This window comes from Felis catus, chromosome E3 (assembly GCF_018350175.1).
Source record: "Felis catus isolate Fca126 chromosome E3, F.catus_Fca126_mat1.0, whole genome shotgun sequence".
Lineage (NCBI taxonomy): Eukaryota > Metazoa > Chordata > Mammalia > Carnivora > Felidae > Felis > Felis catus.
The window spans coordinates 27,677,449-27,695,601 of record NC_058383.1 but is presented as its reverse complement, the minus strand read 5'-3'; positions in this window follow the sequence as shown (position 1 = coordinate 27,695,601).

The following is an 18,153-nucleotide window of genomic DNA, read 5'->3' as shown; positions in this document are numbered from 1 at the left end:
CTCATCCCCATGTGTCACAGATGGCTGCCACAGCACCAGTCATCACATCCACATTCAAGGCAGGAAGGAGGAAGGGAAGCACCAATAAGACGTGTCCTTTTCACCAGGAAAGTAAAGCTTTCCCATACACTATGCTTCAGGAATCTCCACCGTTGTATTTTGTTCACCAGAAATGAGTCACGTGTCCCATGCGAGGTGCAGGGAGCACCGCAGAGTGGCTATCTGGTTTATTTTCGTTCTGTTTACATTGTGAGATAAGCAGAGGATGTGAGGTTTGGCTATGGCTTTTGGAGTAGCCAAACAAGAGAGTCGGCCGCTGCTTCACTGGCCAGTCTAAGGAACAAGGGAAAGAACGCAAGGAGAGGGCAGTAGAACCCTCAACATAAGCAGTACTTGCTGCTCTGAAAAGCTGTTGCACAAAATAGGCACCACTTTTGCATATTTTATTGCATTCAGAGATGAAAAGCCAGGGAGAGGAATTTGGACTCGCTGCAGTGACATCAGTGGCACTTAAGAAACGTCACATGCTATGCTGAGAACTTTCCACCTTCTCTTTGGAGCCTTCTCGGGGCCACGGTAATGGCTTCCGTTTTCAGAGGAGGACGCGAGAGGTGGGGTGACTTGAGGTCCACCTTTACAGAGCGGCAGAGCAGGCATTTGAGCCCAGGCGGTGGGGCTCCAGGTGCCATGCCAGGTGTTGACCCTTGAGTGATGGAGCGGAACCATGGCGCGGGCTGCCCCGACAGGGTCGGACACGCGGACAGGAGAAGGGAGGAGCCAGAACTCCATTCTCACTGCGCACTGCACCTCAATGCTCGTTTATGTCAGCGCCATATTTCCTGATGGCACAAAGGCATCCTGTTTGTCCTCAGTGATGAAATGAATGTCAGCAGGCCAACCACAGTGACTTGCTCAAATCAGGGAAGAAGAACACAGGTACCTGCAATTGGAGGCCCTAACTGGGGATCCCTTCCTGGGGGAGGAGGAGGCAGCTTGATGAGATCTAAGTGTGGGGATGTCTCCTCTTCTCTGCCCTTCCCTCCCCCCCCCTCCCTTCCCCTCCTCCTCTCCCCTCCCCTCCCCACCTCTCTCTTCCCCTCCCCCCTTCCCCTCCCCTCCCTACCTCTCCCTTCCCCTTCTCCTCTCTCCTCCCTTCCTCTCCACACCTCTCCCATCCCCTCCTATCCCCTCCCCTCTCATCTCTTCCTTCCCCTCCGCTCCCTTCCCCTCCCCTCCATACCTCTCCCTTCCCCTCCTCCTCTCCCCTCCCCTCCTCCTCTCCCTTATGCTCCCTTTGCTCCTCTCCTCTCCTCTCCCCCCCTTCGCCTCCCCACCTCTCCCCTCCCTTCGCCACTTCTCCCCTCCCCTCCTCTCCCTTCCCCTCCACACCTTTCCTCTCCCTTCCCTTCCCCTCCCCTCCTCTCCCTTCCCCTCCTCCTCTCCCCTCCCCTCCTCTCTCCTCCCCTCCTCTTCCCTCCCTCCCCCTCCTATCCCCTCCTCTCCCCTCCTCTCCCCTCCCTCCCCCTCCCCACCTCTCCTCTCCCCTCCTCTCCCCTCCCCTCCCACCTCTTCCTTCCCCTCCTTTCCCTTCCGCTCCCCTCCCCACCTCTCCCTTCCCCTCCCCTCCCACCTCTTCCTTCCCCTCCTTTCCCTTCCCCTCCCCTCCCCACCTCTCCCTTCCCCTCCTCCTTCCCCTCCCCACCTCTCCTCTCCCCTCCCCACCTCTCCCCTCCCTCCCCTCTGTCCTTTCCCTTCTTTCTCTTCCCTTCACTTCTCTTGGATTGATGTAGGTTAGCTTCGCTGGGAAACAAAGTCATGATGAGTATTATAGGAACGAGCTTTTCTTACAGGAATTGGACCGCACACAGCTGTGTGAGGAGCTGGGGAAAGGAAGGCCTGGAAAGGGGAGCTAGGGCATCAGGAGAAGCCACTAAGCAGCTTGTCTGAAGCAGTGGCCTGGGTGGCAAATGCGAGACTCTTGGCACATACAGCTGAAGAAGCAGGACCAGAAAGGGGTGCTCGCCGGGAGCTGTGTGGGGACAGTGATCGTGTGTGGCTGTACCTCTGGGAGTCACAGCCAGGCCCCTGCCGTTGGTTGCCAGGGTCACTGGTCAGGAAGGCAAACTGGCTGTGGCACAGAGGCGAGGGAGGGCAACTCGGGTCTCCCAAGAACATCAGTGTCCCTCACCATATTGGACACAGTGACTTTCTGAGTGTAACTGCAGTTCAATCTCTGCCTTCAAAAACCCCCACAAGTTCTTTTCTTGGGTAGTTTAAACCAGAACCCTACAGGGAAGGTGATTCAGGGAGACGTAGTTGTCAGCTTAAATAAGGTGACAGTGGCACAAACACAAGAGTCACACACATATTCAGGGATCAAGGCCCAGAAGAAATTATTTGCCTGACTTGTTTCCAACCTTTGTGCTCCTTCCGGGACCCTGTTTCCTCTGTATGTGCTTTGCAAGAAGCTGGAGGAAGGCAAGGAATGGGAATTTTCTGACTTCTTTATGTTCTAGTGGAATCGCTTACTCTGTTTCACTTCCATTCTCTAAACCCACAAACATGCGGAGTTCTTTCTTAACACAGGACCTTTGCACATGCTGCTCACATTCCCTGGAATGCTTTTCCCCTCATATCGGCCACGCCTCTCTTGCCTTGCAGCATCTTCTTTGCCAAAACATTTCCTTTTTGGCCCAGTCATGTGCTCCCATAGGGTCTTCCTCTGTTTCTCCTTTATAATTCTTAAGATCCATAATGAAAACACTTTTAAAAAATAGTTTCTAGTGCCTTTCTCCCAAGTAAAATATAAACCACATGGAAGCAAGACAGTGCTTGCTGTATTCAGCTTGGTAGTTCAGTGTCTAGTGTGGTGTTGGGCACAAAGTAGAATCTCAACAGATACTCATGGAATGATTGAGTAACTGAATGGGTAGGTGAGTGAGAGAATGAGTAAATGAGCAAAGGGAGAATCTAAGATGGGCATGATAATGATTCTCATCAAATACAAGACAGGATAGGCTGGCACATAAAAAGGGAAGATCGTATATCCATGTTGCTCTGGAGATTCGAACTCGTGGTGTAGAGTGGTGATGTTTGGTATTTGGACTTAGTGCAGGGAATCTACCAAGTAGCAAGACAGGGATTCACACCCATCCTGTCGCAGTCGCAGCTGTAGGCTTTCTCCTGAGCCGTGTCACCTTCTACAGGCCTGTCGACTCCCTGTGCCCGATGACACTCGCTCTGCTCAGGGCTCAAACTGCCATTCACTCAGGCCAGGCTGTCAGCCTGGTGACAGAGAAGGCAAGTCCAGAGACCTTAGCTGGACACAAGGCTGGCTGGAGCCCCTCACAGCCAGGCTCCCAAGTCTTTGCTGGGATTAGCAGTACCTCCAACTCCCTGGAACCCCGGGTGGGGCCAGTATCAGAGGGAAGCAATCAATCATGCCAAATTAGCATGATTATGCACCATGCACGGGGCTGCCCGGAGCCCTGGGCACATCTCCCCCACCCCCCGAAAAGTGGCATTTAGCTCCCTAATGGGACCTGCCTTCCATTCCTATCAGTAGCCTGTTAACAATTCCTTAACAACAATGATGAGAATGAAATGCCAGGGTAAGAGAGACAACTGGTGTTTTAACATGTATTTTAATAAATAAACTAATGTTATCTGGCTCCTAGCACAGAAGTGTCTAAACAGTGTTCGGGAGACCTATCAATCAGCTCTCCATAAGGCAGAGCCCGCTCCCTCCCCCCACCCCCAGGCTTTCAGTTGCCATAGCAACCCCAAACCAGGAGTGGTAGCTGTAAACTTAAAAAATATGACTTTTTCCCAGCCAGCCATGCTTCTCTATCAATACGGAAACCTTTGCCTGAATTCCAAGTGAGTGGGGGATTTTTTTCTCTCTCCAGTCATAAGTCTGACTCAGAATCTATAGCAACCAAAATTAGACTATAAATCATCTTAATGGTGCTTTTCAGAGAATTCTTTACTGGATCAATTCAGATCATACAAGGTGGCAAGCTTCTGAGCCCAGTCACTAATAATGGTCATGTCGGAGATGTATGGCAAGGAAGGACAGGATTGGGGTAGATGCTGTTGGAGTTAATCTCTCCAGTGATTGGCTACCAGACCTCAGGAGTGTGTTCCTTCCTTAGCTCAGTCTGCTTTTCAGCTGCTCTCTCGAGCCGTCTCTCCATGAGCTGTCTCAGACACCCCAAAAATAACCCCATCACCTCTGGGATTCTCCAGCATGGCATACAGTTGGGGGTCATAAGACAGCATGACCCAGTAGTCAGATAACAGTGAGATTTAGGCTCCCACTCCTGCCCAGGTTGGCTGTAACAATTAGCAGCTGTTTGAATTTGGAAAATGATTTAACTTCCTGAAGCCTTAGTTTCCTCATCAGTGAAACGGGAAGAACAGTGCTTATTTCCCATGCTGTATGTCACCTGCTAGGTGCTTGGCATATAGTAAATGCCCAAAAAGTGTTTGCTATATAAAGTGTTTGCTTATGAAGTTATAGGATGTAAAATATCAGCCATTATTAAATCTAAGTGGTGTTCCTTATATTAACCTTTCAATTTTCCTGCATATTAAGGAGAATTTTATAATAAAAGTTGGATGAAAAGAAACAGAGTCAAAATGGCAATAAAGTAGACCCTCAGCTCCTCCAGTATGGTGCTGAGGGCTTACCATGTGCCAGGCACTGTGCCCAAAGCTAAGACTGAGGAGGTGACCAAGATGCGTGAGGTCCCTTTCCCCATGGAGCCACCATTCTGGTGGGGGAGACAAGAGTGAACTGAAGAGAGAGCTCCTCCCCCAGGGGCAGGCCAAAGGACTTGAGGAGCACAGATGGGGCAATGAATTCGGGCCGGGGGCAGATACTTCAAACCTGAGACTCATAGGTTGAGAGGTAAGGTGGATTAGCCAGGCACAGTGGTGTGGGGGAAGCAGGCTCGTGTTGGTGGCAGACAGGACAGTGCGCAATAAAGCCCTTGGTTTGTTTGAGGACCTGAAACAATGCCTTCTTCTCCCTACCCTGCCCAAATCCTACTGATCTCTCAAGGTTTAATTTTATTCCATTCTCTTCAGTACACATCTGCTCTGTCTGCTCTCTTCCAGGATCTTTTGGGCATAGGGAATGGAATTGAATGCATGATGGGGCCTAACTGGCCCATGGGCTGTAGCTTGAAGCTCCTAACTTCAGAGCATATACAGTAGGTACCCCTCAAGTTGCCCTCTGTGAGGCAAGAGGGTTGATCTTTATTGTCCCCACTGGCTATGGGATTCTGCCAGCTAGATGAGGGGAGGAGTGTGATCTCCAGTGCAAGATGGTTTTTGTGAACTGTGGGCAGGTTTCTGTATAAGGAGAGTGACAGCAAGCCATTAGCACTCAGCATTCATGGCGGCTGGAGCATGGGTGCAGTGCCACCTTAAAGATCACCCGCGGAGGGCAGTAACAGCACTTACTCCCACCTACGGTGACCGGACGTGGAGTGCATTGATGGGCAAGACGGGCAAGCTCCTTGACTTCATGGCCACACTTGTGCATCTCTGTGTTGTCCCTGGCTGCTTTCCTGCTACAGTGGCAGAGTTGAGTGTTTGTGGCAGAGATCATCTGGTCTGCGAAGCCTCAGATATTTACTGTCTCTCCCTTTGCAGAGAGAGTCTGCCATTCACTGCTGAGAGCTGTCTACCCATGCATCAGGCCAAGCCCAGGCTCTACCTGTGACCACATCCTTCCTCTAGTCTTTCTCATGCTCTCTTATGCTCACTTCCTCCCTTAGAGGCTTTGCTTGAGGGGTTCTCCATCAGTAACTCATGTGCCCCCACATCTCTGCCGCAGCCTTTGCTCTGCGGTTACCCGTCCAAGATGTAGGCACGCGCTAAATATTTATTGGATGAATACATGGATGGATGGATGGGTGGATGGATGCTTGAGTTGCACAGAGAAGATGACTGGAGTTGGAGCAAAGCTTGAGGAGGCATGCGTGGAAAAGGCTGGAGAGGCATCAGGGAGCAGAGCTGGTGGGTCAGATGGTTTCTTAACCCACCCAGGTCTGACTTTGGTTCATACACAGGCCTGTTCCTCGGACAAGCGCCAACTCACACATGTGGACAAGGAAGCTGTTGTATGTTACACTGTATAAAGGAAAAATCAAACGAAGGAAGCAACGTTTCCGAGGTCTGCATGGCATCTTCAGGAACTCACTTCTTCTGTGCCCATTCCTAATAGTTGGCCCTGGAGGTCAGAGGACCAATTTTAGTTTATATCCCTAGAAAGGATCACTTTTTTTAAATGTTTTTTTTAAAGTTTATATATTTTTGAGATAGAGTGTGAGCAGGGGGAGGGGCAGAGAGAGAGGGAGACACAGAATCTGAAGCAGGCTCCAGGCTCTGAGCTGTCAGCACAGAGCCTGACACAGGGCTTGAACTCATGAACCATGAGATCATGACCTGAACAGAAGTCAGATGCTTAAATGACTGAGCCACCAGGTGCCCCAAGATCCCTTTTTTTTTTAAGTTTATTTATTTTGAGAGAATGTGGGGATGGAGAGAGAGAATCCCATGCAGGCTTCACACTGCCAGCACAGAGCCTGACAGGTGCTCTAACTCACAGACTGTGAGATCATGACCTGAGCCGAAACCAAGAGTCAGACACTTAACCGACTAAGCTGCCCAGATACCCTGAAAGGATCACTTCTAAATAGAGCTCCTTGTTAGTAGGAAGGGGTTTCTCAGCAGCCTTGGTCTCCCCATGCCTGGAAGCTTCTTCAGTGCATTCCCATCTCAGCTCCCACCTCTAAGGAAGGAAGAGAGAGTAATATGGGTCACATTTGCTGGGGGTCCTGTGTTTTAAAGATGTGCCTCCCTAAGATCCATCTCTCCTGTTCCTTCCATGAATTTGGATGGCTGAGCTGAGCTGAAGGCCAGCCCAGTCAATCCTCTTGCTGGGACTTGTCCCTCTGCCCCCGTACACACTGGGTGATCTATCAAGTGAGTTGCATTGGCCATACTCCTAGTATGTAGAGACCCTTGTCGCTGTATCTGGTCAAGATTCCTGTTTGCATTAAGAAGAAGGTAAATGTTAAGTCCATGCTACATAAACTAGCCTTTCTAGAAAGTCCAGCACTGTAGTGTTGGGCAATGGTCCAGCTAACAACAAAACCTTCTTTGCTTCCTTTTGGCTAAAGTGTTTTGCTTTTAGAGCAGGAGCTCTACCAAGAAGAATAAAAGGTGGGGCAGGACTGGGAACATAATTGGTTCCCTGTCACCAAAATAGCAACAAAAGACATCTTAAATCCTAATAGTCTGTTCTGTTCGGCAGAAGGTAGTATGGGAAGAAAGTGCTTAGGGCTCAGTGTCCTGCTGAACATGCCCCTTGGGAGGCTCCCTTTCCGAGAGGCTTTTGTTTTCTCCAACCCTGTGATGGGTAAGGTGCTTAGCCGGCCCCTCCAGAGAATGGTGGTGATTTCCCCTTGAGGCCTTGGGCACCTCGCAGAATGGGCTTAAATTAGTAGCACTTCATCAGAATGTCTGCCTGCAGCTGGCCACAAGTGCTTTGCTTCCATTTTTGGATCTGCCAGCATACTGACAGTTCCTTGGAGGCATACTCGTTTTCATTTGGAAGTATTTAAAAACAAGCTGTTGGGGAGACCACCCACGCCCTACCCTAGCCTACTGCAATGCTTGTCTTTCCCGGGGCGCTGGTCGACCTTGTAAAGAGTTTATTTTCATAGTCTCCCTTCCTTATAAAGGCGAGGACTTGAAGGTTCAAGTTTCTTTGAGTCAGAATGGAGTGAAGACAGCTTCCAGATATGGGGAAGACTCCAATAGATTCTTCTTTTGCTGGTGATGACAGTGGTGATGTTACTGATACTCGTTCCACAGAGGAGAGAGCAGACGTTCATAGCACAGGGTTAAAGAGGCATGGGACTGTCCGTGCTGTTTGTGGCTCCTCTTATTATGGATGGACTTTGTGCTAGGGACCCAGCCACTAAGTTCTGCCTTGACTCTAACTTTCTACCGTGTAAAGGGAATAAGAGTAAGGGCTTTTTGAGAACCAACCATGTACTGGACCCTGTGCTAAGAACTTTGCGTATTATTTCATTCCCACTACAGAGAAGTGCTAGACCCTCTTACAGATGAGAGAACAGAGTCCTGAAGAGGGGACGCGGCCAGGAGGGGGATGAGATGAGATGAGATGAGTCCAACTTTTATCTCTCCACACAAATTATTTTACTGCCCCATGATAGTTCAGTGGTTCTCCGTTAGGGGCTACTTAAATCTCCTGGTTAGAGGCCCAGGGATGCTGCTGAATATTCTACAATGCACAGGAAACCGCCCCCCCCCCCCCAAAGAATCATCCAGTCCCCAATGTCAGTAGTGCTGGGGTTGAGAAATCCCGCATTAGTTGAGACATTCTTAACTATTGCTTTTTGACCATCTGTTCAGTGTTGAGTTACATAAAGATGCCTTCAGGTGTTACTTAGGAAAGCTACCTGGGGCAAGTGGTCCCCACTGCCATGTGCAGGAAAAGTACTTTAGCCTAGGCTGGGCACATCAGTTACTCATCCCTGGTCTCTCCCCTGGCCTGCCTTAGAGGATGGAACTTGGGAAAGACTGTCGCCATTGGAGTGGTCATGTAGACACGGTCCTATGCTTCTGTATCCACATGTGAATTAGAACAGGGAGGCCAGGGGAAGACCGGGCCACTTTTCAAAGTCACCCACTGGATGTGAGGGTGCCCAGATCCACACCCCAATCTTCCGATGCCTAATTCAGAGCATTACCCCACCTGCCATGCTCACACAGGTGTTTTGAGACCTCATTCCAAAGAATATGATATAGCCTCTATCTTCTTCTCTCAGGGTCCCCAAGTGTGGTTCTTACCTCAGTGGCCCCAGTTCTACACCCACAGCCCCATGGGAGGGAGGGACTTGTGTCATGTCCATTTTACACATGGAGATACGGAGGCACACTGAGATGAAGGACATTGCCTAAGATCACACAGTGGAGACTGAGATCCAGGACTGTCCAGTTCTGCTGCTGTAGTGCATTCAGAGTTGCTCAACCTTGGACGTTTGGGGCGGGATAGTTCTCCATTGCAGGGGCTCTCTTGGGCATTGTACCATGGTTAGCAGCATCCTTGGTTTCTGCCCACTAGAAGCCAGTAGCATCCCCTCTCATAGACAGCAGAAATGCTGTCCCATAGGGGCAGCGTCATCCCCAGTTGACAATCACTGGTCCAGACTTGAGGCCTATAGTATTCTTGCCCCATTTCATCCCTAACAACCAGGTTTCTCATGGTTCTGGGACGTAATACCCATCCGTCCTGAGATATGCCCATCCATGTTCGTTCTTCCGGAGGTGAGGGCAACCCCTCACCCCACACCTTTTCATTTTCCTCAGATGTGCTAATGTTGGTGATCTAAGAAGCTATTCCCAGGGCATCTGGGTGGCTCAGTCAGCTAAGCGACCAACTCTTGATTTTGGCTCAGGTCATGATCTGATGTTTGTGAATTTGAGCCCTGCATTGGGCTCTGTGCTATCAGCACAGAGCCTTCTTGGGATTCTCTCTCCCTCCCTCTCCCTGCCTCTCTGTCTCTCTCTCTGTCTCTGTCTCTGTCTCTCTCTCTCTCTCTCTGTCTCTCTCTCTCTCTCTCTCTCTCTCTTTCTCTCTCTCTCTCTCTCTCTCTCTCTCTCTTAAAATAAATAAATAAACTTAAAAAAAAAAAGAAGCTATTCCCATGGTCCACTCTGTCCTCTTACCATCAATGCCTTTAGCTCATCTTTCCCAAGGCTTTCCACTTGGTGGATCCCCTCTTTCTGACCTGTAAGCCTGCCTGTGTTCCTCACCCTCTCACAGTTACCGCATCCCCCCCCCCCCACCTCCCTCATGGAATCAACCATAACACTAAATCGTTGACCTAACCACAGGGGTCTTGGCAACGTTTAAATCAGGTCATATTGCCCCTCTGTGTAAAACTGTCCAGCAGAATAAAATCGCTCAGAATAAAATCCAGGCTCTTCTCTGCAGCCTTCCAAGTCTCATCTGGGTGCCGATTTCCTTTCTCCCTCTCCCTGCTCCACCTTGCTCACTGCTTCTCGGGTTCCTGGACCATGTTCATGTTCACTGGACACGCCCACCCTAGTTTTACTTCTGGGTCTCTGCACTGCGGGGACCCCACCCTGGAGCACTCTTTCTCTAGATTCTCCCAGATTGGCTTCTGCCTGACACTCAACTTAAATGTCACCTCAGCAGAGAGGTCTCATCCAGTCCCCACTGTAAAGTAGCCCCTGGCTGGTCTCTCCTGCATTGGCCAGCATGCCCTTGCTCGCTGGTGTGTGGCCTGCCCATTCACCCAGCTCACCTCTGGAATTTCACTTTTCTGGGAACTGGGGTCTCACTGGTCTTGCCCACCTTCGCGTTCCCAGTCCCTAGAACAGCGCTGGCTCTGGGTTGGAATTAAAATGTGTGTATATGTGTGTGTGTGTGTGTGTGTGTGTGTGTGTGTGTGTGTGTGTGTGTTGAGTAAGCCTGTCACGTCAGGTTAGCATGCAGATTTCATTAAATGGAGGTTCCTTAGGAATCCTAATTGTTATTATGGGTAAATAAGGCACATGAGTACATATTTGGCTCTCCCTGTCCAGTTTCTTTCCAACTCTTGAGAAGCAGCATGAATAATATATTCTGATTTTTTTTTTGATTGAACTGTCAGCATGATTTATTTCAGAGCGTCTTCTTTGCTCTCCCCTTTGTAAATAATGGTGCGTCTGCAGAGCTTTTTGCTAACATTTGTCTTGCTAATTTGCCTAGGGGGTGGGAGGATACTGGCTTTTTTTTTTTTACCCCCTTATAATGGGTTCAGAGGAGAAATTTTCTGCCTGGTGTTAGGACTCTAAAAGATCAAGGTTATAAGGTGCATTGACTCTTTGCTGTTTTACAAGCCAGCTCAGACTCATTTCCCAACTTAAGAATAATTCAAATTGGAAATCACCTCCTTTAAAACTATCAAATTAATGGTACTCCCATTACACTTCCTACCAACCATGTGAACCACGGGGCCCGAGCTGCAGCTGCTAGAATTCTGCGTCAAAGTAAATAATGCACTAACGAGACAGCAATTTCATTCCTCCCCTGGATTTCCCTAGGTAATTCTCTTTTGGGAGGCTAGGTTGGGTTCAGTGCAGATCCCTCTGGATCATCAAGGGCGATTGGAATGAATGTGGACCCCTGAGTATTGAGGATGGTGTTTGTAGCGTGCCGTTTGCTTTCTTGAATTATTGTAATATTTTTGGACTCTCATAGATAACCCTCATGGGGATGGAAAACATGCATAATTGCTGATGGGCTTGTTAGACTGTCTGGAAATATTATGTGAGATTATATATATATATATATATATATATATATATATATATATATATATATAATTATACATACACACACACACGTATGGAGTGCCTCTTCCCACTCACCTTCTTAGTGTTCTCTCTTAGCACTCACATCTCATCAATCAAAATTGTCAATTTTATCTCCTAAAATATTGTTTCCAGACTCTGCTTCCCTAGCATGAGTTCGCAGATGCTCTGCCTAACTAGAAACACATAGCCTGAATCCTGCTACATTAGGATTGCCCACCAAGCCTCTCACATACACCAGTGCCCAACCTCTAGAGTGTCTTGCTGTAATTGTTCTGGGGCGGGATCCTGTCACTGGATTTCTCTAACTGCTCCCCTGTAGCCAGGGTTCAGAACTACTGCGTTAGACCTCCCTGGCTTTGCTCAGCAAGCAGAGGGATCCATGATAATCCTGCCCAGCAGTGTTGCCCCCTGCTTACGGCTCCCAGTTTCACAGTCTGTGAGAGGTCCCTACGAGTGACTGGACCCTCGCCTGTTTTCTTGTGCATTCCCTGCCCCACATACACATAGTGTATTCCAGCAGAACTGGCTGCTTGTCTTTACTAAGAAGACCACATCTGTTCACACCTCTGTGACTTTGCACATGCTGCTGTCACATCTGGAATGCCCTTTCTTCCCACATCTGCATGCAGGTGTTTATTGATCCTTCAAAACTTGCTTGAGCTTTTGCTTCCTCCGAGTGTCTCTTGACCACCCTCTCTCTGCTGGTGTCTCATATTTTGTTGTGCTGCTGAGGCTACTGTAATTGACTTAGATTTGTATCCATCTTCCCTATGAGACCCTGACGGCCTTGTTGGCTAGGGCCACCACATGTGATCTGTCTCAATCATCCTAGTACTGCATACTGTGCTGGGCACACAGTAAATGGTCAGTAAGTACATGGGACTTAATATGTTTCACGTGACCATCCCGGGGAATATGTCAATCCCTGTACTCTCATGTGGGATTCCCTCATGTGGGATTCATATGTATTTCCCAGAATACATACCCACAAAGATCCTTGGAGTCAGAAAATTCATGAGGAATAAACTGAATTAGCACATTGTATGTGAATTTGTTTTTTTAAAAAAAAGATAGGTCACCCTGGATTGAAATCCTGGCTTTGCTGCTCACTACTTATCAGCTGTGTGGCCTTAGACAAGTTACTTAACCTCTCTGAGCCTCTGTTTCCTTGTCTATGAATAGGGATACTCATACCTAATTCACAGGGTTGTGATAAGGGTTAGAAGATAGGATGTTAGCAAAGTGTCTACCAAGAATCATGTCACAGAATAAGCAGATGTTTCATAAGTGATAAAGGCCCCTCATCCCTACCTCCTTTACCAGTTTTCCTTTAAGCTTTTGGGAAAAAAATTAATTATTAAGACACAGGGAGAACCATCCTTAAATCGCAGTCATAATCACAGCCAGCATCACTCTGTTCTTGGCACTTTGCTCAGGACTTTATGTCCGCGATACTGTTGAATTCCCAGGGCAACCTCTTGACGGTGGCGCTACTTTCTTTCCCATTTTGTGACTCAAAGACTGAGGCTTTGAAAACCCATGGAGGTTGAAAAGGGGAGGATGAGAGTCTACACTAGGCTGGAGTTTTATTTCTAGAGTTCATCCACACTGCCTATCCTATCCGCCACCTTCCTTCTGGGGCTCTGTCGGATTTTTTTTAGCTGACAAAGAAGAATAATAGAAGGGCCACCTGACTGGTTATCCATATGACATGAATCTGTTGTTCGTTGTATTGTAGCTTCTCTCCTCACGCCAACCCTTGAGAATGAGTCTGGAAGCATTTTGTGCATACCGGCACACGGAACGGTGAATTGACAATACTTCTTCTTAGTGATTAGGGCATGGTAATGTGCGCTGTTGGTAATTAGTGCATTAATGTAGCATGGATTGTATCACTTACGGTGATTGAAAGGAGTGGCAGGCTCAGAGCATTGTTAACAGCTGAAGTTGCAAGCTATCGGGTGGTGACATAGTGTGGCTGGTAAGGGGACTCTGGGGAAGTCCAGGGACCTGGAGTCTTGGCCCAGCCCTGCCGCGTACATGCTGTGAGGCTTTGGACATGTCATTTCACCTCTCTGGACTTGAGGTGCTTCACAGGTAAAATGAAAAGATGGGATTCTGGTGTGTGCAGGAGACAGGAGGAAGGAAGGGGCGGAGATGCTGATGGTGAACACCTTGGGTAAGAAAAGCGATGGGCTTGGTTGATCCCTTCTTCCCCTGCTGAGACGAGGAACCCCCAGGGAGTGATGTATTTAATCAGTGTGGGCTAGGCTGTGCCATAATGACAGGCCAACCCAGAAATTTAGTGGTTTAGCACAACAATGGTTTCTGTGTCACTCCTGCAGATTCCACAGCAGGTTAGGCAACTCTCCAGGGCTACCTTCCCAGTGGTGAGGCGGTGGTGAGTCAGAAATACAAGCTGCTTTGATCTCTGCTGCCGCAGGGAACAGATCGCTGGAGCCTGTCACATGGGCTCCTGAATGCTTTAGCCAGGAAGTGACCCAGTGGACTTGCACTCCCATGTCATTGCATGGCACTCTGCACACGGCCCTGCCCGGCTTCGGGAGGCTGGGAAGTGTGGGGAAGCTCGCGGCCAGCGGCCACGAAGTGAGCGTGGGGAGGGTTTCTGCTACTGGGAATACGGCAGCCTCTTAACCCTTTGTTTGAACTGACAGAGTAAGGAGAGGAAGTGAGCACCTTCCTACGTGCTGAGACTGGTGTACCTACATTATCTCATTTGTTTTTCACTCCTCCTCCTCCTGTCATCCTCATTTTTCCGTAAGAACTTTGAGTCCCAGAGAGTTAAGTGTGAATGCAGAAACATACACCACTGGTAGCTTGCTGAACGTGAGTTTTAGCCCAGGTGTCTGATACCAAAGCCCAAGCGCTTTGTACTCCCTGACAGTGTTTAAATGCAGTTACAGGGATCTCCGAGTCTGTGTGATTGCTGGCTTCTCTCCTCTCTGAAACTCTGTGCCTCTCACGTTCTTAAATGAAACCCCTTGCTAGAATGAGAAACAAAACAAAACTCATTTTGGGGGGATTAGGCTCAGTGTCACCAACGCTGCCTTGCAACTTGCTGAATATGTAGGTTTGGTTGATTGTCTATTTTCCAATTGACTCAAAATCCTTGCTGCCTTATCAAAATTCTTTGTGATGTCCCTATAAGATTAGGAGAGGTAAAGAGAGGGAGAAGGACTCATTAATCTCACAGTAGCACACAGTGGGTTAAAACAGGGTACAGGGAGAATCTATGGTTTCAGCAGTCATAGAGAGATGAGAAATAAAATCTGGTCCTCTGGATCCGTTGTCCTTCAGTGTTGTCCCCAACATAGGCAGCAGTGTTACAGGTGCTAAAAAAAGGATTTTTTTAAGGAGAAGATGTTGCAGAGATCCGGTGCCGTGGACAGCTCTACAGGTGGCAGGAAGCCACTGGACGTGGTGATACAGTGGTCAGTGCTGAATTCTTGTTGAGTGGACTTCAGGAGAGTGGTGGGAACAAAGACCTGATTTCAAGATAAGTGAATAGGAGGTAAGGAAGTAGAGATGGCAGTGTGGGATAGGCTTTCAAGAAGCTTTCAAGAAACGGGGCAGTGATGGGGGGCAGAGCTTGAAGACAAAGTAAGTGCTAATTAAATTCGTTGATTGAGTGACTTTTTTTTTTATTTATTTTTTTTGGCTTAGCCAGTTTAGCTCTTAGTTACTTCGTTACTTCCTGTCCATTAGTTTGATTGCTACTTAGGGAACAGGAATTGGTTTTGTCGTTGGCTATTTTAAGTGGTAATTTACGAAGGTCAATCTACTGAAAAAATTCCATATGTGTCACCACGTCCACCAGGGATTATTTTGCAGTTACTTCACTGTTGTGGATGCCGCAGGCCACTGCTTTAAACCATTAGCACAGATAATTAAATGCTGGCTACAACAGAATTCCATTCTTCTGTTATTCGTTACCGTGTTGTGGTTGAGACCATGGACTCTGGAGCTCAGTGGCACCACATAGCTGGACAGGTTATCCCGCCTCTCTGTGACTCCGTTTACTCATGTGTTACAGCGGGGATGCTGACGGAACCTGCTGCCTAGGGACATTGGGAGAATTGTGTGGGTTAATACATATGGAAGGATCAGTATCCTTGGCATGTAGTAGGTACTCATTGAAATGTTAGCTGTTTTGTAAATACTTACTGAATGCCTGCTGCGGATGGGTGTTGTTGGTGGCACTGGGGATGTAAGTGTGGGCCAGATAAATGTGATCCCTGCCTTGGTAGAGCTCACGGGACAGACGATGTTACTGCGAAGTAAACAGGAGATTCCAGAATACACGAGTCGTGACGCGTGCTCAGGTGGGGTAAGTGCAGAGTATCACAGGGCCTGTGAGGGGCACCTCAGACAGACGTGCGAGTGCGGACGAAACTTCATGAAGGAGGGGGCGTCCTGGGTGTGTGTGATGAGTTGAGAGGTGCTGCCTGTGCTGGGAAACGGGAGGAGCATGCACTCTGGCCCCTCTCCAGTTCCTCTCCCACACTAGTCGGGGATTTTTGTTCAGACACGTAACGTGAACCTGCTCATAGGACTTTAATGACTTCCCTTCGCTTTTGCGGATAAGTGCAAACACCCCCCAGCGTGGCCTTTAGTGTCCTGCGTCAGGCCTCCACCTCTTTTCTGGTCTGTCCTCTCACTAGCTTCTCTGTGCTGTGGCAAAATCTGGCCGTTTGTATTTATCAGAGGTGCCCTCTTTCCTCTAGTCCGTGTTTCCTCCCTCCCTGCCCTCTTGTTACATCAATTTCTGCTCACCCTTCATACTTCTGATGATTGGTCCTTTCTCAGTGGCCTCCAGAATGCCCTGGTTGTACCTCCAGGTACTTTTCCATCAGGGCGCACAGCAGTTTGCCTCCTCTGTGTTGATGCTAACCATTCATGTTTGGCTCCCCCAGTGGGATGTGGGCTCTAGACAGACATGGATCACGTGTGTTTGCACCCCCCTCAAACGCTAGCGCTTTGTACTGTGCTGGGCAGCGGGAGCACTGAGTGGGCATTGCGGAAAGAATGATGAACACTCCTTGAAGGCGAGCACATTTTTAAACCTGCAAATCCAACAAACCCCAAGGCCCATCAGAGACGTTCGCTGTCGGATTCTGCAGGCAACCTCGGGGTCTGCCTTCTTGGCGGTGCTGTGGGTGGACAAGGCGGCCAGGTGGAGAGCTGGAGGGCGAGGGGACTCGACAAGGCCCAAATCCAGGGTCTTTGGTGAGGGAGTCTGAATGGATTTGTAGAGCAGGATGGGTGAGAGAATGGTAACCTGGAGCATTAGATGCCCAGTTTTCAATATGTAGACCCTTGTTGTGGGCACTAAGCTGGGAGGAGCAGTTATGTCTCAGGAATGTCTGCGATGGTAAATTGAGATGGTAGACGTTTGTTATCTTGGCATTGAGAGAGCTTCTGCTGTTGGAACTCACGAGAATAATGCAAGTGGTTGGGTGAGTCCTAGTGGGAGGAGTGAAAACACTCGAGTCACACAGCTGGGTTTTAGTCACTCTTACCAGCTGTAGGACTTGGGGAATTCCTTAGTTTCCTCTATGTGCCTCAGTTTACACATCTGGAATATGCAGATAATGACATTTACTCACAAAGCTCTTAAAAGGATTAGGAATAAAGTGGGTTAAGTGGCTAGCACAGGACAGGCATTATGATAGGTGCTCAGTAAATGGTGGCTGGTGATTGTCATCACCCTCCCCTTTGTCATTAATTTACCTGAATTCAGAAATTTGCCAGCGTAAAAAAAATGTGTAGTGCAAATTATTTTGCAAAAAAACCAAGTCATTAAAAATCACTGCATGTCTGTTTATGTAGGAAGGGCCTGTGCTAACCCTGGGTGTCAGGGTAGCGAAAGGCAAACAAAGATTCGACCTCATTGATCTTAGAATCAGTGGTATTTTATTTTTATTTATTTATTTATTTATTTATTTATTTATTTATTTATTTATTTAAAATTTTTTTTAATGTTTATTTATTTTTGAGACAGAGAGAGACAGAGCATGAACGGGGGGGGGGGGGGGGTCAGAGAGAGAGGGAGACACAGAATCTGAAACAGGCTCCAGGCTCTGAGCTGTCAGCACAGATCCCGACGTGGGGCTCGAACTCACGGACCGTGAGATCATGACCTGAGCCGAAGTCAGACGCTTAACTGACTGAGCCACCCAGGCGCCCCATTAAAAGAGCTTTTATAATTAAAAGAATTGTTGGGGGAGTGCCTGGGTGGCTCAGTCATTTGGGCGTCCGGCTCTTGATTTCGACTCAGGTCATGATCTCACGGTTTGTGAGATCGAGCCCCATGTCTGGGCTCTGTGCTGACAGTGTGGAGCCTGCTTGGGATTCTGTCTCCTCTCTCTGCCCCTGCCTTGTTCTCTCTCTCTCAAAATAAATAAATAAACATTAAAAAAAATAAAAGAGTGGTTGGGGAAATATATCTATAAAGTTTGAAAAAGTAGAAGGAGGAATTATCAGTAGACTCAGACTCACTCTTTCAGAAAAGCCATTGTAAACCTCTTGGTGTTTTTGACTTCAGTCCCTTAGTGTTTGCTAATTATTTTTACTTAAATATATGACACAAGTATATTTCTGTGTTGTTGATAATGCTTTGTGTAAGTAATTTTTAATGTCTGCATAATGTTCTATGTAATGGATGAATTTACCAAACCAATCACCTATCATTACATATTTGTGCAT